Source organism: Mchenga conophoros, linkage group LG3 (assembly GCF_057382185.1).
Source record: "Mchenga conophoros isolate Kocher_MC1m ecotype Shallow Benthic linkage group LG3, M_conophoros_male_GT1.1, whole genome shotgun sequence".
Taxonomy (NCBI): domain Eukaryota; kingdom Metazoa; phylum Chordata; class Actinopteri; order Cichliformes; family Cichlidae; genus Mchenga; species Mchenga conophoros.
This window is the reverse complement of record NC_140528.1, coordinates 3,247,432-3,271,138: the sequence shown is the minus strand read 5'-3', so window position 1 is coordinate 3,271,138 and position 23,707 is coordinate 3,247,432. Positions and strand designations below refer to the sequence as shown.

The 23,707-nt window shown below is 42.0% G+C and overlaps 1 long non-coding RNA gene across 3 annotated transcripts in view; it reads right to left on the bottom strand.

The window, feature by feature from the left end:
• The window catches only part of LOC146577001 (uncharacterized), a 38,277-nt gene extending 20,850 nt beyond the window's left edge, over positions 1-17,427 (bottom strand). For all 3 annotated transcript variants that reach the window (XR_014891350.1, XR_014891352.1, XR_014891351.1), the window contains exon 1: positions 16,980-17,427. This is a non-coding gene — a long non-coding RNA (uncharacterized LOC146577001). The remainder of the gene's footprint in view (positions 1-16,979) is intronic.
• Between the last annotated feature and the right edge of the window lie 6,280 nt (positions 17,428-23,707).

Here is a 23,707-nt window from a genome sequence, read left to right as displayed (position 1 = left end):
ACATTTCTTTTTACAGCAGATGGTTGATCATGTGATTTGTAAAGGATTCAGCACAGACAGACAAGTGACGATTGAACAGATGTGCAGTGGTTACAGAATAGTTACATGGAGCTCATTATCTGACCACACTGTTGGGCTCATGGTGAGTGACAAACTTAAGGGAAGTCACTGATTACAATGTGGAATAACATTGAGATGTTAAATAATTTGGAACAAATTATGGGAAAAAGTAGGAGTTTAATGAGTTTAGAATAAACCTGCAATGATACTTGTCTCTGTGATGCTAAATACTTTATTACTCTTATGATCTACAGTTGGTTGCAAATGTGAAGTTGTTTTAAATTTAAGACTTTGTCTTCTGTGATACAGGAGCTGGGAGCTAAACAAGCTGAACATTTAAGTGCTGACTAATGTTTTTACACAGGGTTACAGCGAGTGAAGCTGCTCCAAGGGACAAACCCTGGAGATTGTTTTAGGGAGACTGTGCAACATTCTTGTACATGTCTCATTGGGGAGTTGACACATGGCGAAAGATGGAAGCTGAGGGAGCGTGCCAAGCTCCAAAAAGTGATAGCGCAGAGGAGGTCCAGCGATGGACTTGTGGTTCTGTGAACAGCACAAATGCCAGGTGACTGTAAAATAACTAACAGCACTTTTTCCACAAGTGAAGCCAGTAACTTACTATCCTAAAAGATTAGCTCTAGTTGCTCGTGCTTTACCTCCATGCGTGAGATCAGTATGTGCAGCAGCTTAAGCTGTACAATGTTTCAGGAAATAGTTTATTTCACCTTTTGCAATTGTTAGTTCCAGAAGAGGTAGATGTTTACTATCGCAGACTAAACTTACATTTCTGTCACCTACAAGACACTTGTCTTTAATGTTACTCTCACAACCACACATATTACCATAAAGTGGTGCACAATTCTGAATCTGTCTTAATGACTTAATAGATGTGCCACTTGTTGAGGGAAAGGTTTGGTTTGTTGATGATTTGAGTTTTACAACAGCAGAGGGACAGACTAGAACAGGTTTTACTGTAGCAGACAGTGAGAGAGAGTTATCTATGTAGGACAACTAGCATGTTTCATATTTGCTTGAGCAGCAGAGATGCTAGCTTTAACGGAAGCGTGTAAAGCTGTAGAGAGACAATATACACTGATAGGCAGTATACATTTGCTACTGTACATTTCTTTGTAGTGCAGTGAGTGAGACGAGGTGAGATAACTTCTACAGGGAAACCTGCAGAATACACCAAACTCTTGCAAAATCTGCTGGATGCAGTGTTATTAACCAGTGGAATTGCAGTTTGTAAATGTGCAGCACACATGTGAGGGAAAGATTCAGTTGCATTAGGGAAAGTTCTTGCAGATAAGATCACAAGAGAAGCAGCTGTAGTTAAACATGGTGTTAACCTTTTATCAGTACAACATCAGCAGACATGCAGGCCCACTCACCTACAGCAGGAAAACAGTTGTGACTTACAGAGGGAGCAAGCTTGCAGGATGATTTTTTATCTGTGTGATAAACCAGTACTGCCTAATAATTTGTATAAGACTGCTGCTATTTTGAGCCATTGGCTATACCATGTCTCAACAGGAGGGAGATGAGCAGTCGTTATACTCACTCTAGAATTAGTTTATACTCTAGGATTATTAAATACTTTTTAAAAAGAAAAAACTTTTTGCAGGCAGTAAAGTTAAGATTTAGGAAGACAGGCAGGACATGGTTAGACTGTATAGAATAAGTACATGAGGATTACTCCAACAGAGAATGGTCTGACTCTTTGAGATTATATATGTTAGAGCATTTAGAGTTCCAGTCTTCTGTAGTGATGATAGAAAAGCAGAAGAGAGAGCATATCAGCAGATTAGATGCTTGAAAATGTTTAAAAGTAAAGTAGTTATGAGAACAAATGATCTGCCAGATGATTCTGTTTCTTCGCAGGAGCAGAGCCTGAAGTCTGGAGATTGGATGATGATAAGGCCATGGAGAGGAAGTGCTGGTCCAGTCCACGATGGGAAGGTCCATATCGGATGCTGCTGACGACGACCACAGCAGTGAAGATTGCTGGAAGGAACACTTGGATATATCAAGCGCACTGCAAGAAGGTGACACACATCCAGGCCAGCTCGGAGTAAGTGGCAGGAAGACCGGGAACAAAGGGGGGGGGAAAGCCTCCAGGGCCCCTCGTCTCAATCCGGTGAAGAAACTAACTGAGCCACAGGTACTCATCAGAATGGCTGGGAATGTGCTGTGCATCTTCTTGTGCCTGTGGACCCTGAGTGGGATGACAGGGAGCGCACTGGAACAGAGCAAACCACACCCAGTACCCGCATGGGTTTTCAACAACTACTGGTGGCAGTTTAAGAACACAACCGCTCACATAAACAACGAGACCAATGGTTATGCTTGTGATGCCACTGGCTACACGTTCTTCTGGACTGTGGCCCTATAGCATCACTGAGAGCGAGACAGTTTGTTTGGTTGCTTTGGCAACACATCCAGGAACACTGCCAACTTTTCAACTGCTCTGAACCTGAATGGAAGGTTGATTCACCAGTAGCTGGGAAGGTGAACTGCTCTGGTAGGACAGACCTGCTCGTCTGAATCAAAGAATATGACTTGTTGCAGGACATTATACAGTTAAACGAACTGGAAACAGGCCAATTGCCTATGTGTATGAAGGACAATGGATTAGCCCAAGTTGGAGATTAACCATGGAACATGGCAACATCACCTATTCTTTTGTCTTCTGCAAGAAGGATGTAAACAGAGAAGCCTTTTGTCTACATTTACATCATGAACACTTGAGGTTTTGAGCCAAGAAGATCAAAACAGCTTGATCCAATTTCCTTTACAAAGCTTTTTCTGTGGTGACAACAGGACAGGAGAAGAGTTGTAAATGCAGATAATTCACCAGTTGACTCTAACCCCCACAGGATGCCTACAGTGAGAAGATTTGGGGGGTTGATAGGAGTCATAAAGATGGGTGTTGACCAGGCTGCAGCTTTGAAGTTAGCTGAGAGCCACATGGACAAACAATAAAGTCGACTGATGCGTTTAAATACCTATGTCTGTATACAGTTGGATTGTAGTGACATATGATTTTTGAGAATGATGATTCTTCTTGTTTGACCTTTGACATTCAGTTGTGTACTTTTGCACGACAGGAGTAGATCCGCCACAAGGCTGGATAGCTTGGTTACCGTCTGGTCCTTGGTGGCATCTTCTTTTGAAGATATTAATTCCTGTTTTTGAACTGTTGATACTGATTTGCTTATGTATAGGATGTAGTTTACTGTGCATGAATGAAATCTACACTGACACTGTCTGAACAAAGGGTGCATAAGTTGAAATTTAAGTATACAATGACAAAAAGGAGGGAAATGTTAAGTCTAATTGTTGAATGTTGCCATTGTGTTTCTTAAATTTGTATAGTCTTAGTTTAAGCAGTAGGATCAAAGCCATTCCTTTGATCCTGACCACCTCTCCAGCCACTCTGTGCTGGGGGAGGTTTTATTGTAGATACATCCTATCTGAAAGATCTGTTTCTTCTGATGTAAGCTTCCTGGGTTTATGACCCTTTGATCAGCAGACACACACACACACACACACACACACACACACACTCAGTGTATGTCATTTACATACAGTGCCTTGTCTTTGTAACCAAAGGGGGGTTGCAAGGGGAGGTGTTTTGTAAACTATTGTTTGAAGTTTGTCAATAAAAGGCAGCGAGAGGAGGCCACCATTGTGGTCATTTCGACGTGCTGGTCACAGATGGAAGGGCCTCCCTTGCGCAAGAAATCGATCGAACACTGTTGCCTTGTTTTTCTTTCATGGGAATAAGTCCTGGATACAGCGGGGTCTGAGTTTAGACCCAACAGCCGGGTCCTGCAAAGACCGAGAAGGCCAGAAGTGCGAGGCTGTGAAATGGGACGGTCCAGCCTTCAGATCTGTGTCACCGCTGTGTGGGTGGAGTTTAATAAACTCGCCGTCTGCTCCTTGCTATCTAAAATATTACAGGACACTGGAGTAAACTCTCGACCGTCTCACACTTCTGTTTCATCAGTTTTCTGTTTGACGTTTATTCAGCTGTGTGAAAATCCCGCAGGAACCCACCGATGGATTAATTTGTAGTATTAAGTTGTATTTAATCTAATAATCTAATAACTTTGATCTCAGCCAAACCGATTTACTCCGGAACAAATGAAACACAGAAAAAAGGCAAACAATTACATTTTTAAGTTATCCGAGTGACTTATGGTAAATGGCCTGTACAGCGCTTTACTTGGTCCTAAGGACCCCAAAGCGCTTCACACATCCAGTCATCCACACACACACATCCACACACTGGTGATGGCAGCTACAGTGTAGCCACAGCCGCCCTGGGGCGCACTGACAGAGGCTGCCGGACACTGGCGCCACCGGGCCCTCTGACTTATATATCATGTTTAACCTGAGTAGCCAAAGAGCGGGGTCTGAAAACGATGAAGCCGGGAGTCCGCTGCTCTGGAGTGACCATTGAACCCCCCGGCTTGCTATCGAGCGGGTGGGTAACAGACGTCTCCGAAAACGTCGGCGCGCTTTTGCAAATATGCGATGTCTTGATGAACCCAGCAGATATTTGAAGTTTACACAGCTACTTTCTCCCCTTAATATATGTTAAAAATTTATTTTGTGGCCCAGAAAGATTAATAAGACTAATTTTAAAACTTAGTAGCGGCCGCCATTGTTGGCAGCTGAAATTTGGCTGGGCCGCACTATGAATTCTGGGATATGGTGGGCCACGAAGGACACACCCGACCCATCCTTCAAACTCGGGGGAATGAAGGACGCATTTGAAGGAGTCGAGGAATCGGGACAGCCTTCGTCGCCTGGCTGTGACGTCATCGGCCTTCAGATGCGGCCTCCGGAGGATGCAGCCGACGTTTTGGGACACAGCTTGTGTGTCTTTGTTGGTCATGTGACCTCCCAGGGACTACACATGGAAACGAGCAGTTTAGCTCAAATCTGGCAGGTTTCCATCGTCTGTTTTTGTCCTGATGTCCATGAACATGAACACTGTCCCTGTCAAACACGTCCAGATAATCTGATCCAGTGTTGTTCTTCTTCTGTGGTGTTTGTGATGGAGCTGCTGATCCTGATGTCCTCCACCAAGGGGGCAGAAAATTCAGCTGACTGTCATCATTTATTAAAAAGATGTAACAATGTGACATAATGCAATATAATAGTGTCAGTTACACATTGTGGGTTGCACTGTGGCCAGAATGGACATTACCTCCTGCCTAATGGAAGCTGTCAGCCATCCTGCAACCATGAATTAGATAAGCAGAAGTGAAGGGATTGTCAACAACAATTTAATAATAAAATGTAATGTGATAGTTGCACTTTATTGGCTACCCACAATCGTATGAATAATAACCATGAATGCACTGCATGCTCATAGCAAGTTCTTTAGGGTTAAAGTGAGATCCTGCTTTAAAGGGCGCTTCATCTGCTGGGAATGACATGTTTCTTCTAGTATGTAAGGCTCAACCCATCTTACTGGGACTTACTTTTGTAGGTCCACATGCTCTAAACCTGGTGCTCCATGATTGGTGCAGAAGCTTTAAGCTACTGTTAGATTATAATATTATTTTATGCCATGTTATACCCCTAATTAAAGATTGTGAATTATTATGTAGTTTTAGTTTGCATTATTCTCCTGAGTTAGAAGAAGCTGATAATGGTTGCATTAGTTAAACTGATTTGCATTGACTGAATGTACAAAGTCCCAATGTGTAGAGCACACATTAATAAATTAGTCATGTTCTCCGTGAAACTAAATAAGCTTAATCCTTAAAGACCCCTCGAATTATTTACTAGATGTTTATTTTTGAAAATTAATCAAAACCTGAGTTAAAAAAAAAAAAAAAGAAAAACAATTGGCAAGGCCACACCCCCACACATGTGATATAAATTTAAAGGTACTGTTGTCCTCTCTAAGAAACATCAGGACTTAGAGGAGTGGCAAGTAGAGTATGAGAGCTACAAGCAAAAACTAAATGTGTACTACAGTGCGCAAAAATGAATTACTGGGTCATCAGGGGGTTATGAGGGACATCTATAAAACTAAAAATCCCACAAACCTCGAAGTGCACTTGAAAAGCTCACACAAGAAAGTTAACCTAGCTTACCTTGAAGAGCTCATCAGGGGGAGCACACTCCCCCTCCTTGAAGAGCTCCCCCACTCAACCCGCATCCCCCGAAAACAGCTAACCCCAGATAAGGCAGCGTGATGTATCCCGAGATAACAGGACTGGGACATCTAAATAAATGTGTGAAACAATCGCCTTCAAAAAGGTTATCAATTCACTTCAACCAAAATTAGGAACACTCGGTGCGGCAAGAGTTAATAGTGATTAGTCTCAACACCCAAGGATAACCAGAAGAGCATGATTGATATGATGGAACTGAGATTTGGTTACACTTAATTTTTGCAAAACACAACTAAAACTAAACTGAAACTAAGGATTTTCAGAAAATAAAAACTAGACTAAACTAGCAAAGAATTGGTAAAAACTAATTACAACTGGAAAAAATTGAAAATCTGGAGTTGAAACTAAATAAAAATAAAAACTAATGAAAATGGCGAAGCGTTTAAAACCCTGGTGCAGAGATTGGCAAATCTGACCAGGAACGTTATAAAATGGATTGTCAGAACAGTCAGCGTTAAAGCCACTTTCAGTCCATACTAGGATGGCATTGGACATCTTCGGGGCGGAAAAGGGTTGGTGTGACCAAGGGGTGGTTTGGCTTGTTGTATGTATATTTGAGATCATATGGCTCTGGATGGACCAGTTACCAGGGCATGGAAGGAGGACAGACTCATTAAAGGAGGAGAAGGAATTTCCTGGGATTGGAGATCCTCTGAGTGAGTGGTTGATTAAAAGCATGCATAAAATAGAAGTTATCTGTTGTTATTGATTGGTAATAGATTGATAATTGGCCACATTTACAGCTGTATTGACTTGTTGTGGACGTAGTCGACTTCAGGTTTAAACACTCTAATTAACAGGTTGAAAATAGTGACATTAAAGGAAGAGTATGCAGCGCCACCCTGTCAGACGCCAGTGATGGTGGAGCTCACTGATGAATCAGGTGAGCTGGATTCATGGCTGATTCAAAACTAAGATCCCCTGCTGTGGTCAGTAAGGGGAGAACAGGGGGAAATAAAATTAAAAATAAAAGAGGCATTTATAAACGTTTATGTGTCGAGTGAAACGGGATAAAAGGGTGTTTTACTGTTATTTTAAAATCAGCATTATTATTGTATGAGAATCATGCAATAAGCATTGCATCGATGATCATTTATTGAAGCTTTTGACCTTATACTAACATCTGTGTTCCTGTGATTGTTATAACCTCTGATGAATCTTCTATTTACAGGTGTTAGGATAATGATATAATTTTTCATTGCAGGTGTAACCATGATCGTTTTTATACATATTGCAACTTGTTGCTCATTGTAGAGTTGTGCTCAAGTTAATAAGGGTTAAAAGCTACAGTCAGCGTGAATGTCTGACTGATCTATTGAGGGAAAAGGCTTCGAGCATAGAAGGCCGCACGCGCTTACAAAACACTGATATCATGTTATTCTTTGTGATCTTTTCTTGAATTATGTCCTTTGTTTAGTTTAAATAGTGGCAGTTAATTAAACGACATTTATTAAAATATTAAATACCTGAGTCAGGACATTACACGCAGATCACCTTAAGAGTCTGGGAAACTTTGTAGCTGCCTAACTTTTTTTTGAATGTTCTAGCTCTGTTGATTTGACACATTGAAATGTGTCAAAAAAAGGGGGGGAAAGTTGAGCTTTAACATCAAACAAGGATTATTTGAACATTTTATAACTTCATTTGTGTCTTTAATACCTTAGGTATGGTAAAGCTTAAGCTAATAGCGGCCCGAGAAGTTTCTGGTCCTTTGTAGAGAATCAGTGAGAAGCATAAATCATCACGTCCATGTTTAAGCATTAATCATTGAAATGAACTGAATAGCGTTTAGAAGATTTGTTAATTTCTTTGTCTTGTGTTAAAAAGAGTGGTTTCAATAATTCTCAGACACACCTTGCAAAAGTTGGCACTTGGTCTTTTGAAGGTCATAAGCTTCATTCGCCGTGATGGTCCAGACTGATATATTGCAGGTATTGACTTTGAGTGCAGAGGGCTAAATGCAAACACGCTTACACACTAGGGCTGAACGATATATCGCATTTGCGATAATATCGCGACATGATCAAGTGCAATTTTCTAACCGCAAAGGCTGCGATTATACTCTGGACATGTCCAAATTCATGGGCTGCATCCTCCTGAGGCCGCATTTGTAGACCGATTACGTCACAGCGACGCGCCGAAGGCTGTCCAAATTACTACCATATCCCAGAATTCATAGCGCGGCCCAGCCAAACTCCAGTTTCCAGCAATGGCGGCCGCTACTAAGTTTTAAAATTACTCATACTAATCTTTCTGGGTCACAAAATAAACTTTTAACATATTTTCAGGCGAGAAAGTAGTTGTGTAAACATCAAATATCTGCTCGGTTTATCAAGATATCCCATATTTGCAAAAGTGCTTCGACGTTTTCAGAGGCGTCTGCTACCCACCAGCTCGACAGCTAGCCGGGAGCTCGAGGGTTACTGATGCGGCCGAGAACGGCACAACTCCCGGCACATCATTTTCAGATCACCGCGGAGTTTCGCTGCTCGGGTTTAACGTAATATATAAGTCACTTAGACAACCTAAAAATGTTATTGTTGGGCTTTTTTCAGCGTTTTGTTTGTTCGTGAGTAAATCGGTTTGGCTGAGATTAAAGTTATTAGATTAGATAAAATAAAACTTTATTAATCCCCCGGGTGGGTTCCTCCTTGGTTTTCACACAGCTGACTAAACGTCAAACAGAAAACTTATTAAACAGAAGTATGAGACAGTCGAGAATTTACACCAGTGTCTGGTTATATTTTAGATAGCAAGAAGCAGACGGCCGAGTTTATTAAACTCCACCGAGACAGCGGTGACGCTAATCAGAAGGCTAGACCGTCCAATTTCACGCCTTTAAACTTTAAAGGCGTGTTTGTGTGTGTGTTTATACAATTGCTATTATGTTTGCACTTTATGTGTAATGTTACTGACTGCAGAGATCAGTAAGATGTGTATTTTTTATTTATTAGTTTTATTTATTTAATATTATTTTTTAATTGAATGACTGTCTAGTAGTTCACAGATGTCGAAAAACTGAGTGTGGTAAAGCCACTGATTTTTTTTATGTATATTTCTGCAATCTGCACATTGTACTGACTTTCATTTTAATGTTTACACCAGGGTTCCTTGCCAGCACTTTATGCTCAGATGTTTGTAAGCTAAAAATAAACTATTGTGTATGTTCAAATATACTGTTGTGATTGAAGAAGTTAAATAAAAATGTCAGTCATCAATTCATGCATCACCTCATGTCATCATAACAGAGGTCTGTCTTCCAGGAAAGAACAGTTTAAAATTAATGTAATATAGTATTGGCCATACTATATGATGTATTGCTTGTCTTTGTTTAATAATACAGAAGACAAAGACCTTAAAAAATAATCGCATATCGCATCGCAATCGCAATATTGGGGCAAAAAAAAATCGCAATTTGATTATTTTCCATAATCGTTCAGCCCTATTACACACACATATGATTAGAATAAGTCCCTGGGACATTCTGAATGTTTTAGACCAATTCTGAAACACTAGAAGGTCAGTAGATAACAACATTAGATTATTAGGGGTAGGAAGAGAGGTGTTTTGGTTTTCTGTCTCTTACAGAGCAAGGAACAGACACCAGACGAGGTCACAGAGATGCGAGGATCCTCCGTAGCAGAGACAGACACAGTGACTGCCGAGACATCAACTGGGTCCAAGGGTCATGGCGTTTGAGCTCCAGCTAGTCACCACAAAAGGATGGATCCCATAAACACAGCAATAACCATGAAGGGGTTGGCGGAAATCCGGGAACACCAGACCAACGAAGTTCGAGAGGCTTTTGGGCAAAAAGGGGGACACCTTCCTGTTCCTTTTTCTGGAGGATACACAGATCGTTGTTTGAAATCGGGGCAGAATAATCCCCTGATCTGTGCCACGACTGAAGGGTTGTCTAACCCCTAAGGTTGAAGAATGAAGAGCAGAGGATCACCCAACTGGACGACACTGGTAGCTGCAGCAATAAAATAAAGGCTAAAAGCTCTTTGGACAGAGGTTCTAGTCTGAGTACGTCTGAAGGGTATAAGGTAGCACCAAAATAAAGCTGTGGGAGACCTGGGAAGTGTCATCTGTACCTGCTATTGTTGGAATAATAGTTTTTCTTGCATCTGAACTGCGCAAACACAGAGGTCATCCCACATATGGTTCGCCGCTCAGGGGGACAAAGGACCTCAGGAGTGAGAAGAGATGAACCCGGCCACACTGAATTGAAGGGTGTTGGTGAGGTCATTATTCTAATGACCTCATCAGGGGGAATTGTTAGATTATAATATTATTTTATGCCATGTTATAACCCCTAATTAAAGATTGTGAATTATTATGTAGTTTTAGTTTGCATCATTCTCCTGAGTTAGAAGAAGCTGATAACGGTTGCATTAGTTAAACTGATTTGCATTAAAGTAGACTGCTGATTTATTGTGAATGAATGATATTGTTTTATGATGCATTATACTGCTGAGTTATAAGAAATACTGTTTGCAGAAAGTCATCGCCTTATTTGTCTGATTAGAAGAGAACAGAACATACTGGAGTTTTCTGCCCCATCTCAGCAGGAGCAGATAAACGGGGAGCCAAGGTCGTAGCTTAGGCGCTGTGTGAGAGAAAGCATGTGAATGTTTAGGCTTTTTGTAATAAGGTGGAGGCACCAGAGGCTATAAGAGTTTGAGCAATGCTCCACCATTTTGAGATTTGAGGCTGTCTGCATCAGTGTCCATCTCCCACGTGTGTGATCATTAAAATCATCGTTTGACTCAACCCGACCGGACCAGTGTTGTTATTGTGGTTTTTCTCTTGTCTCCATCCCCAATAATTTTGAACCTTAACATCCTGCTTTAAAGGGCGCTTCATCTGCTGGGAATGACATGTTTCTTCTAGTATGTAAGGCTCAGCCCATCTTACTGGGACTTACTTTTGTAGATCCACATGCTCTAAACCTGCTGCTCCATGATTGGTGCAGAAGCTTTAAGCTACTATTAACAAATAATGACCATGGACTTAGTTGTTACTACAATAACTTATCATTGAGCAACTTTTAATTTTACTTGTAAAACTATGCAAGTAGAATTGAATGGGGCACAGTGAGCTGAGCACAGGCCCACTCTGTGACACTCAGAGGTTTGTGGATATCATACTGAGAGTATTGGACACAGTGCAGCCAGCTTGCAGCCACTTTCCCACCACTTTAGCACAATGTTTACATGAGACTCAGCCACACTAATGTTCCTGGGCAGACATGTGGTGCAGCATGGCTGATGGCACTGTACCTGCAGCTGTCATGGACAAGAACCACTCAATACCTCACCCAAGCCAAGCCTGTGCTGATGTTGTGATCTGAGACCGAGACACTAACCCAGGATCATGATATGATGTTGTGAGAGTTTCACTAAGAATTAGCTCTGATTACAAGATTTCAATCTATCGTAACTCTAATTTGTATTTACTTCAGTTTGTTCATCTTGGAGCTGTGTGCAGCTGAGGACAGTCTTATTATTACCAGGTGAGGATATGTAACAGCCACAGTCTGTAGAGATGATGTCACCATAGAGTGGTGACATCATTGCTTTATAAAACTGTTTATAAAGCAAATAGTTTTTTGCTGTATAAATTTGCCTGATAAATTTTGTATCCCTCCATAACTTTTGCTGTGAATAAGACATGGTCTCCAAAGTTACTGTACTTATTGGTTATACTGTGACTTATTTGGCAAATATACCCTTTGTGGTGGCAAAGCCAATATGGATTACAGATGGGGGGGGGGCACACATTTTGGCAGCCGATGCCACACAGCCTGATAAAATCTGTATCCCTCCATAACTTTTGCTGTGAATAAGACATCTTCTCTGAAGTTACAGTACTTATTGGTTAGATTGAGATTGATTTTGCAAATGAACTCATTCGTGATAGCTTCGCTACAAAGTGTAAACCGAGTGTAAATTCACTGGAGAGCGACGTGTTTCCATCTGGTTTTACAGTATTATAGTATCAAAGTCTTTTTCTAGACAAAGTATTCCCAGCAGGTTATTTAAGTGTACAGTATAAGGTAAACTGTCTTCCACACGGCACATTACAATGTCACGAAACTAATATTAAATTCATCGAGTCTGCTGTTTTCCAGCTTTTACTCTTTATCGCGTCGACTGCAGATCAGTGACAAGTAGCGTACAGAACGGAGCTGGGCAAGCGGCTCCTCCTACTTTGCGCGCTCCCGTGAATGGGGAAACAATTTTTGACGGGGGTAACTACTTTGGCACAACAGCGTTCTGCCGTCAAGGGCAATCATTGGTTAAATGTGATCATGTGACTGATGCAAGCCAGATCCTTTTATTTAGCAAAACTGTGATTAATAGTTAAATATTATTGTTGAGGGGCACAGACAGGACTCCGCACGCACACACACATTAAAAAATAATAATAATATTTTTTTTTTTTTAAAAAGTTGCCTCAACAAAAGGGCACCTTGGGCACCCATCAGGAAAGGGGCGGGTGCTCAAGCCCCTCTAGCCCCCCCCCCTCTGCACGTGCCTGCCTTTAAAGGTTCTTCAATGAACCACTGAAAGAAATGGTTCTTCAAAGAACCATTGTTTGAAAGGTTCTTTGTGGCACCAAAAAAGGTTCTTCTATGGCATCAGTCTAAAGAACCACTTTTGGTTCCAGTTGGCACCTTTATTTTTCTGAGTGTGGGGTGGCAAGTGCCACCCTAAAATGATCTCTTGCCACCCCAAGTGCCACCCCAGTTTTGCATATGACAGTGTTGTTTATTAAAATAAGATCGCATTAACAGTTTGAGCGTAGTTACAGTCAACAGTGAATATAAATGCTAAAACTGAGTATATTCCATAGTGTCCCCCCCTGCATCAGTAACAAATGGTTCAGCCCATAGCAGGACCGGCTTTCTTCTTGTTTTCAGCAGCAAGCGATGCTTATGATCGTGCCAGAGCACATTCTGAACAACACCATGGGAATTTCGGATTTTACACAGGTGGGTGGATGTTACACTGTGGAAATGGAGGAAAGTGAGTGTTATTAACCCTCTGTGGTCCACGGACACGCTGCACCTCCAAATCACATGACTGATGTAAGCTGCCATAGCAACAAGCTGCAGCAACGCTGAGTCTCTGTTTCAGCCACATTGAAAGTTCGGACTTCAAAGTTTTTAAATTTTAATTACAGGCCAGTAAATCCAGAGTTATGATCATATATATCAGCCACGCTTTGTTCTAAACACTGTCGTCACGTTTGTGTGTGTTTTAAGCGTTTTCTAAGGACAGCGCGAAAACAGTAAAGAAAGGAAAAAATCCACGTTTCCTATCGGTGGAAAAAATGCACCATGTCGACCAAGAAAATTTCTCTAGATCCGCCCTTGGTCTTGCTGCTACAGATGGAGCTCCCACAGCCAGGGAAGGAGTACTAGCGGTCCAGAAGCAGCGGCCAGCCAACCACTGCAGAGGCCGGCCACTTCAGAGAAAGCCAAAGACAGGACCCTGGACCCCAAGAACCACCCGACACCTGGGGGAACCCCGACCGCGCAACTAAGAGGAACAAGCCATCCCCGGAAAACAACCCTCATAGGAGCATGCCAGCAAGTCTCGCACCAGTTGTGACATCACATCCTGTGTCGTGTGACATAATCGTTGTGGTGCGTTGATCAGTATCGCTTAATTTTTGTAACTTGATCCATTGTGCCGTGGTCGTTGCAATCATGCTCATTTTTCCACCATTTTAATGATGATCCTGCACCGAAGCTCAGAGACACACGAAGACACAGAGTGAGATGTTGAAGCAGTTTGAAAATGTGAATTTGTGGAGAGAAGTTTGCAAAAAACACCCTCAACAAAGTCGTGGCTTCCAGGTTTGGCTTCTCCTTATCAGCTCGTGTGACGTGAGCATAAATCTTTGCACAGATAATGTTCATATGTGGATTCCTGGTTTTCTGCAGTTAATTGTGACCCAAAGCGTATTTTTAAAGTGGTTCCAGGCAATAAAGTCTAAAAATAAATACATCTACTTCCTTTTTCTGTGTTCCAGCCTCAGTGACTCTGACACAGTGCTGTAATATTTACACCTCTGATGAAAACAGAGTTTGTAGTTGCAGAAATACTCGACTCATTTTGGGCATTTACGAGCAGGAACCTCAGAAAGCCCCTCGCTGCTTCACTGGTTTAGAAGCAAAGCAAACATTAGTTCACAGTGATGTTAATTAAGGCCCAAAGTTTAGGAACGAACGTCAGCACTTCACTAATGAATGTAATGCTGATTCATGTGCTTGTTTTGTAATGTGCATGTTGTGCGTTGCTGTTTCCCATATTCTTTGGCACTGATAGATGAAGAGTCTCAGGCAGGACCGAGGCTGCCAGCTGCTGACAGTGAGCAGGGAGAGAGCAGCAGAAGCTGGGCAAGAGCAGGGCACCTTCAGCCCCCTTCATCAGTCAGAAATCATTTGGGTGTCTGTGTGAAATGTCTGATTTTTAAAATCTTTTTGTAGACATATTTATTAAATGTTTAACAATTATATAGAAGAAAGACAATGTAAAGACCAAAACATGACAAAACCAAAATGAGTTGAAGTTATGAACTGTTTCTGAGAGACAAATAACACCAGGATCCTTTTTGTGTAGCTGACAGCTGGTAACTGTGCAGGGGCGGGTCTAGCAAAGTGTTGCCAGGGGGCAGGTAGGGCATTAACAGGGAGAGGGGGGCACAAAGAAATACTTTTCTTTCTTGTTCTCATTTAAAATGTCTCACTTTTAATAAATAATTATCTGAATCTTACAACAAACGTTTCCATCTGATGTAAAATGTATAGAAATCCATTATTGTACATAGTCATTTTTTAGGGTCCCATCATAATTTCTTCAGAAGTAAGTACTGCATATGATGCCAGTGTTTCCCACATTTTCTAGATTCTGCACCAGTACTGTGTGTAAAATGCATCAAAAAGTCCGTTTGATTCTTTCTCACCTGTCTTTCTGTCTCCTTTCACTTTTTAAAGGTTGCCATGTTAGAAAACATATTTTGCCCTGCCGTGCTGTTTATTGATGTGGCAAATGAAAGGTTTATGAAAACATATCTAAATCTGTCATCAGTAATCAGCAATGATCATGTCTCACCTCTAGTCTCTGTCTTAATGTCAGGTTTCCACCGTGTGTTGTAGATGTTCAGGAGGTTAACTCGACCAACAGTCTACTTCCTGTTTAGAATACCAGGACAGGGAGGATGGTGCAGGTTTAAGTTTATTAGACTGATGCATGTATACCAACAAGACAGCGTCCATCACTGTGACAACAGCGTTTGTTTTCATTCAAAGGCTTCATGGTTTTTCCTATATGTAAAACTTTTACCACCGGCTCGTGTGACAAGACTCCCCCCTTATGCCTTCGGGTGCAGTCTTGACTCTACTTAAACATTCTGTGATAAAAGATACATCTCGAAAAATAAATATCAGTCTAGGGTTCATATGATTCTCGTGTCTACACAGACAAGCGGAGGCTAAGGAAATACACTTAACCGATTAAGGCTAATACATCTGAATACTCAAATGATAAGACACCATGCAATAAACCCAACACAGGATCTCAGGATTAGAAAATGTATTAACCCTTTACAGCCGATCGGAGCGGGCACGCTCTGTTTTGCGTAACTATTTTTAAATCCCGGTAGCTCTGCAACCACATAAGCTAGTGCAATCATTTTTTTTGCATATGAAACTGGAGGAGTTGTACTTACATCTTATGCTTGTCCTAGGTCACAGTTTCCTTCCACATATAGCTTTGCAAAAACTGCATAAAAATCACTTGCAGCAACAAAAACATGATATTCCAGAAACACGCTTCGCCGATCCGATGTTTGTAACACTTCCTACGTCCATCAGCGCGAACTATCACATGACCGCATGACCTGCCCGAAACCGGAAGTGGCGTCATTTTGCGGAAATTAGTTTTTTTTACCATCGTGACCTCATGAGCTTATACTTGTGTTTTTAAAAGTTATGTTTGACTTCATGACTTTCTGTGTCGTTTCTGGGATGCTTAGGACTCATATTGCACTGCTGGAAATAGTTTATTTTGATGCATATGCTGTTATTTTGCAAATTTGCACTATAATATTTATTTTCGTTTTTCCTGCAGTATATAAAAATTGGTGTATTTCAAAAATAAAACTATGAAGACACTTAAAATAAATTTCCTGTGGTGGGAAACTATTTTGTGCAACTTTTTTGTATTTACAGTTTTGAGGGATAAGCCTCTTAAATTTCTCTAACTACAAATATATGTTAAAAAAACAAAAACGATTTTCAATTTTTTTGTAGTTTATTGCACTTTTTTTTGCAATTTATGTAATTACTATGCACCTAATGCAGACATATTATTAAAGTTTGGTATATTATGGTTGTATTGATGTATAGCAACTTGAAATGCTCCCAGAAATGGCTCCACAGCATGTAAACATATAATATAAGCTCTGGCGGACTTGGTTCTATGGTAGGTCTTAAAGGGTTAATAAATTGCAGGAAATTCACATCCAACCCTTTTTTCCTTCATGAAAAAAACACATATACAAAACATACAATAAACCCCGGGGACAGATTTTAGTATTTTTGCCCTTAACCTGTCCAATGTTATTCTTTCCCCAGAGTGCACTCTTAGTCTATTTTTGTTGTTGGCGCGCTTTAGTTGGAGCTCTTAATAATAACAACAATACCTCCGTGTATCCGTGACGTCTCGACCTCCTCCGATGAATAACTCGCTCTTTGTGGTAGCAACCGTCTCCACTCGCGGCAGCGAGCAACGAATCTCCGGTTCCTTAGATAGCAGCGAATCATCCACGGTTAGCGACTCTCTCCTGAGACAACTCTCAAAACTCCGTCTCTCCGCTCCGGCGGAATCTCCGTTAGCCAGGACCGTGGCGTTAGCCTAGCTCCAGCTAGCCAACGTAGCCAAACGTGCCCCGTGCTTTCTCCAGCACAAAAGGTACGGGAAGCCCAGCTCAAACACTCCGAATGATTACCGGGAAGTCCGCAGGCGGGTAATGCGTTGTTGCCGAACAACTTTGGTGACATAAGCAGTCCCGAAGCCCGTGCTTCGTCTATGCCATTTTAGTAATCCTCCTTTTTTCCCTCTCTTTCTCCGTCCTTCCTCTCGACTTCTTTTCCCCCGGAAGTCATCTGCAAGTCATGACCTCTCGTGACGTAGCATACAAACAAATTACACCTCTTCTCTTTTAACAGACATTCACATTCCATGAAATTATGTTTTTTTTAACGTAACTGATTTTTCCACACACTATTTATGCAATTTAATACAAACATTTATATCACATATTTATACCACTCTTAACCTCAAAATGTTATTTTCTCTTCGACTTATTCTCATGAAAAACACAAAATAAATACCACTGATATTCATCAGAGTATTACATATAATACCTGGTGGGCCGGTCTCCAGTCAAAATGCCCGCGACCATTTTTTGTCCCAGTCCAGCCCTGGTCAGGAGTCACAGTCAAGTGTGAGCTGCATGGCCCCTCTATGAACATTGTGGCTTTCCTAATGGCCCCTGTTGAGTCTAATTGTTGAATGTTATCAATGTGTTTCTTAAATTTTACAGGTCTTAGTTCAATCTGTAGGATCAAGACATTCCTTTGATCCTGACCACCTCTCCAGCCACTCTGTGCTGGGGGAGGATTATTGTCGACACATCTCTGTGAAGATTCTGTTTCTTGTGTGGTCAGCTTCCTGCCCTTTAGTGGCTTCACTGTGTTGTGCACGCTGAACCAATACAGGAAGTGAACCATATATTGGGTGTGGGGTAGATTACCATTTTATGACTAAGGATGCTGTTAGAAACAGTTGGAAGTCACACACACACAGAGACACACAAACACTAACTCACTCAAACAGCTGAACTACAATGATCCATGTAGCAAACACAAACTGTTATATCGCCTTTGGGCTTTTGGAGCCTTGACCTGACTTTTAAAAAATAATTGGAAAAAAGCTCTATGCTGCTACAAAATGAAAAATAGATATTTGCAAAATTCTGCCCAAGTATGTATTTTACCTGGTTACTGCGTGTGGCGGGCGTGGTCTGCAGCGCCGCTGCAGGGGAGGCGGACGCACCTGAGCGGCACCCGCAATCACGCCTTAACGTCTGTGCTCTCTCTGCTGTTGTTGGTGTGTGTCGGGCTGTGAGCTGCAAAGCTACAGCCGGCTGTGTGCGCACAGCAACCGTGTGTGTAAAGTGGTCAATAAAGAGATGCTGAAAAGCGCGTTCATGCAAACATCGTCGGGTCTGCCGTGATATGTTTACAACGGGACTTCTGCTCCTGAACCTCTGCGCACAGCGTCTGCAGGTCGGGGCTGTACGAAGTCACTTTATCTCTACAGACTGTAAGCTGTCGTCTGTGAGGCGTGAGCGTGTTTGTTTGAACACAGTTCACGGTGGAGAACAGCTGCTGACATAATGTGGATCCAAGATCCATAACTGGCCTACCTGGGGCTGAAAGTCTCCATAAATGCAGGCGTTTCGGCGGCTACACCGGCTTCCACGAGTGTGACGCTTATTTTGAGAAAATAATAGAATATAAATGTATTTTTATATTTCAATATCACAATAATCTTCCAATGTAGAACTACAAGTTAAAAAAGAACTAAGATAAATCAAATCCACTTCAGCTAAATACTTCTCATTTATTTCCATCTTACATGCTGTGACTGCAGCCATTCCCACATCTCTGTGAATGGGACTCATGGACATGGATCAGTGGTTGTTGATCAATGGTCCTGAGAATCTGCATAATTAAGATGAAGGAACGGAGCTCCCAGCCCATCGTTCCTGCAGCTGCTTTCAGTCTTTATGCAAATGTCCTGTTTGTAAGACTGAAACCTGCAGCTGAGACTGAAGACGTCACCTGATGATGACGACACGTTTCTCCCACAAAACGCTGCGTCCAGATGAACAGAAGCAACAGACTCACTTTCCTGGATGATTGAGATGCATCAAGACTTCATTGTGTGTTACTTCTCATTCAGCACAGACACATTATTCCTGTTAGGTCATGTCAGCTGTCACTCAGTACAAGCACAACTGTGAACAACACAAACTTCTCTTCAATGTGTGACAGAAACACTAAGTGTGAGAGCCTGTATGACACACAGGACAGACTGTAAGCTCTGCTGGCTGCACAGCACTTTGTAGCAGTTTTCCAACATGTCCTCCACCCGTGATGTCAGTGGTGGGACCCCAGTCACAGCACTCAGCACCACCTCCTTTAAATGGATTTTATAGCAGTTCCTCCCGTTACTCGGTGCAACGCTTCTTAAATGTGTTTTTGCAGGATAAAACACAGCAGGTGGTGTAGAGAGGACGTCAGCTGACGGAGCAGAGGGAGGCAGACTGTGGATAAATGACAGAGTGAGAGGAGAGCAACCATGACAGAAGCACAGGTGTGGCAGATAGAAGTGGCTTTATAGACACTTATTGTCAGTCCTCGTGCATGCTGTGGAAATAAGTGTCTGTGTCATGAGGTGACATGTGAGCTTATCTTTGGTCAATAAAGCTGAACGACCAGTTTTCACTTTGCTTGTTACGCTTGTTTAGTGACGTCTGGGTTTCTGTGGAGCCCGAATTTTGATGAGTTCTGGTGAAATCATCTGAGATCATCTGAGCATCGGTGAAGAGTCAGCAGAGAAAGTGTGGGACAGAAGTTTGCTTTGGACACATGGACTGAAATCAAAAAGTAACAAACAGGATTTCCAATGGACAGTATGGAGAAGTGAAAGTACACAAAGGCTGTGCTGGAACACGTGTGTTACACTTTTTGACAGCTGAGAACAAAACACAATATTTTGCATCATCTCTGCAGTGTCTCTTCTTTCCTCTGCTGTTGTGCTTTTAGCTCCAAACTGTTTCAAATGGTTTGTCAGCAAGCTGACCTCTGACCTCTGCAGTACTAACTCCTGACCCGTACAAAGAGCGGGCGTTTCTGACCTTTGACCTGCAGCTGTATGTCTCTCAGTCTCAGTTCTTCTCTCCGTCACTGATGGAGCAGGTGTAGTTGCTGCTGACAGTCAGTCGTTTGTTTTCTCAGAGTGAGGCTGAAGTCTGAACTGTTCAGAGCATCAGGTCTCATCAACGTGCGCTGCTGTAACGCCGCTTTGTCCTCTGAGATCACCAGGTATGAAACCTGAGTGCTGACAGAGCAGCATGTTCCCCCTCATTCACCTCCACCACCACAGCCAAGGCATGCTGGGAAACTGAGGACACACAGACGGAGAACTGAAGTGTCTGCTGTGTGTTCATCTCAGAGTCCTCACAGGTGACACATTAGCTCCAGAACACCAAGCCAGGTGTTTGAAGCCTGACAGGGATTCTTCCCATCCAGAGGGAGGATTTAGCTGCACAACAATGAACATTAGTGTGTAGTTTAGAAACACAGACTGTGCCTGCACTGCATCTAGTGAAGAAAACTGTTACTGCGAGAGAACGAGGCTCCTTTAAAGCAGCTGATATTAAGGTTGAAAAATCAACAATAAGCTGATGTAATCAACGTTTCACAAAATGGTCATCAGCTAAAATCTGGAGCCGTTCTTTGGTGGTAATTAACAGTTTGTTCTTGTTAGCTAATTATGTCATTAAAGGTAGCAGCAGAAGCCTTGTGTTGAAAGCCCATTCACTCACACATTCACACAGTATGTGTGTGTCTGTGTTACACTGTGGACATCCCTTCTGTTGGAGCGCCATCTTGTGGCAGGTTTAAGAAATGTTCTTCTTGTAAATCCAAACTGATGCACCTCCATAGCAGACTGTGGAGGCTTTCAGTGACATGAAGACTTGATTTATACTGTCATATTCTCCTGTTACACAAAGCACAGCACGCTGAACATGGATGAACTGAAACTCCCAGCATCTGACTGAGGAAAAGCACAAATCATTCTCACACTGACTCCTGCTTGATTTTAGATTTGCTTTCAAATCCTCACACTTTCATATGAAGCACTAAATGGGCTCCAGACTGTTTATCTCAGCTTCCTGTCAAACACACTGCTGCTCACACCGAGGCTCAGTTTACTCCTCCAGCCTGGCTTAACCTGCTGTCTGTTAAAAACAGTCCCACACTCCTCTGTTTAATCCTTCTGATCAGACTCTTTGATTTTGTATTGTTTTTACCTGAAGTTGTGTTTTTGACATGGTTCTGTCTGTGAAATAAAGCTCACACACACACTGCTACAGTCCTTCATACACTTAGAAACGAAGCTGCTCCTTTCCTCAGTGCTGACACATAAAGAAGAGTTGCTTTTATATCCAACACGTCTCTGTTCCAGAAAACAGCTTCAGCAGCCTCTGAGTCTGAACTTGGAGTTGGTTATAAGCCACAGGCCTGTGTGCACAGCAATGAGGAAATATAATGCAGTAAGTGAAACATGGATGTGTGGAACAGATTATCCCAAAGGTTGATTCTGTTCATCTGGACGTTCTCAGTGAAACACTTCGTCTCTCGGTCAGGTGACTCCTTTAGTCTCAGCTGACTGCAGCTTTCCAAACCTTTGTCACTGGATCACTCACTTCATCTCCAACGTGTCCCTGACACAGACAGCTGGAGCCGTTACAGCAAAATCATTGATCATCGTTTTTAGAACATTAGCTGGTGTTGGTGGGCAGGCTAGCAGTGCTAATTGTTAGCACTAGTTCTGCTGCTCTCCCTTTGTCTCTGTTATTGTTGGTCTTTAGTGAACAATAGAAAGTGTCTTCATGAGACTGTTGCCTAATGTTCAAATGTAGATAACACCACCTGCACCAACCTGTTACACAGCACAACCCTCTGGTGTAGCTTTGGCTGGAGCACATATTGGCAGCTGCCAGCAATGGCGGCCGCTACTAAGTTTTAAAATTTAACGAGGGAGCACTACTTACTTACAATGAATTCCTTACACTATATAATTTTCCCGTCAGTGTTGGGGAATTCTCAATGGTGCTTGGTGCCATACCCTCAGGGACTTTAATGTTATATAAAAACACTGACAGCTCAATATCTGCCTCAGTCACTCTCCCTGATCCAGCTGAGTCAGCAGTGGGAAAAATCTGCTTTTCACAGGAACTTGGTAACAGCAATAAGAGAATACGTAGTTTATTCCAAGAAGATATCATGTCTCTCCCATATATAGAATATCTTACTGGAACCGACATGTTCCAGATATCACCTGGAAGACAGTCTGGATGATCCCATAAATATCTAATTGTGAACAAGGTGAAGGAAATCTCATATAAAATTCTTCATAAATGTGACCCAGCCAGTCACTATATGGTAACATTTAAAAGAGACATAAATACTAATTGAACTTTCTGTGGGGATCATCCAGAAACTGTGGCACATGTCTTTTGGTTCCTCTACACAGAGATTCTGGAAGAATTTAGCAGTTTTGTTATTGTCCATATTTTAAGGGAGTTTTCTTTACGATGGAAAATGTTTTATTCTGTTTCTTTAAGTTCCCCAGGAAGAATGATAAATGTTTTTTATAAAATATTTGTTAATACTTTTAGCTATTTTATATCCATAAATGTAAGTTTATTAATAAAACACCATATTTCTGCCTTTTTATAAGGATATGAATTGTACATACAATCAATTTCAGACTCAACCAACAAAAAGCCTCTCAGAACAATATTTATATGTTGATTTTTTTCGCCTACTCATATCATCATTTTTTTACTCCTGGTTCTGTATGTTCATGTTCTGTTCTTTTGTAAACTTCATCTGTTTGTATGTTGTATACTCATTGTGTTTCAATAAAGTTCGATTTTAAAAAAGGTACGTTCTAAACGAAGCTTCAGACGTCACTGATCACGTGACTCTGGCCAAACGAATCAAGCCTCGACACGGTGCTTCTGAAGCAGCGCGTTGATCTTTCTGACACACGCACCGGAGCGTCAGCTTCAAGCGGACCATCACTACGTCTCACATCTAAAGGTGTCAAGGTAACTTTGAACTGAGTTCAGTCAATCTGGAGTTTTTCCAAGTTTTCTGTTGCTCTCTGTGAGAGAAGAGCGTTAAAGGCGGGGCTCTCCAGAGTCCAGCAAAACAGGAAACCACAGCTGGGTGTGTGTAAGTGTGCAAACCAATAGAATGCATCGTGGTGGGGGGGGCATCACGGGCAAGAAAAAAATAAAATAATCGGTCGTACCCATGCTTCCCCGACGTCATGCCAGCGCATATTGGGAAATTCGTAGGCACCGATCGGTTTTCTATCAGCCATTTGCTGGGAGTAAGGGCGCCCTCCGTTTGTGAGGTGCGCCTGCTGCTGGCGGCACAGGGAGGAGAGGGCGGGGCGGCGGGGAGTCTCTGGCTGGCTGGAGCGGCATCTAATAACCAACTCGCAAAACAAAATAAAAACAACAAACAGATATTATGATACAGACTTATAATCTGCACCCAT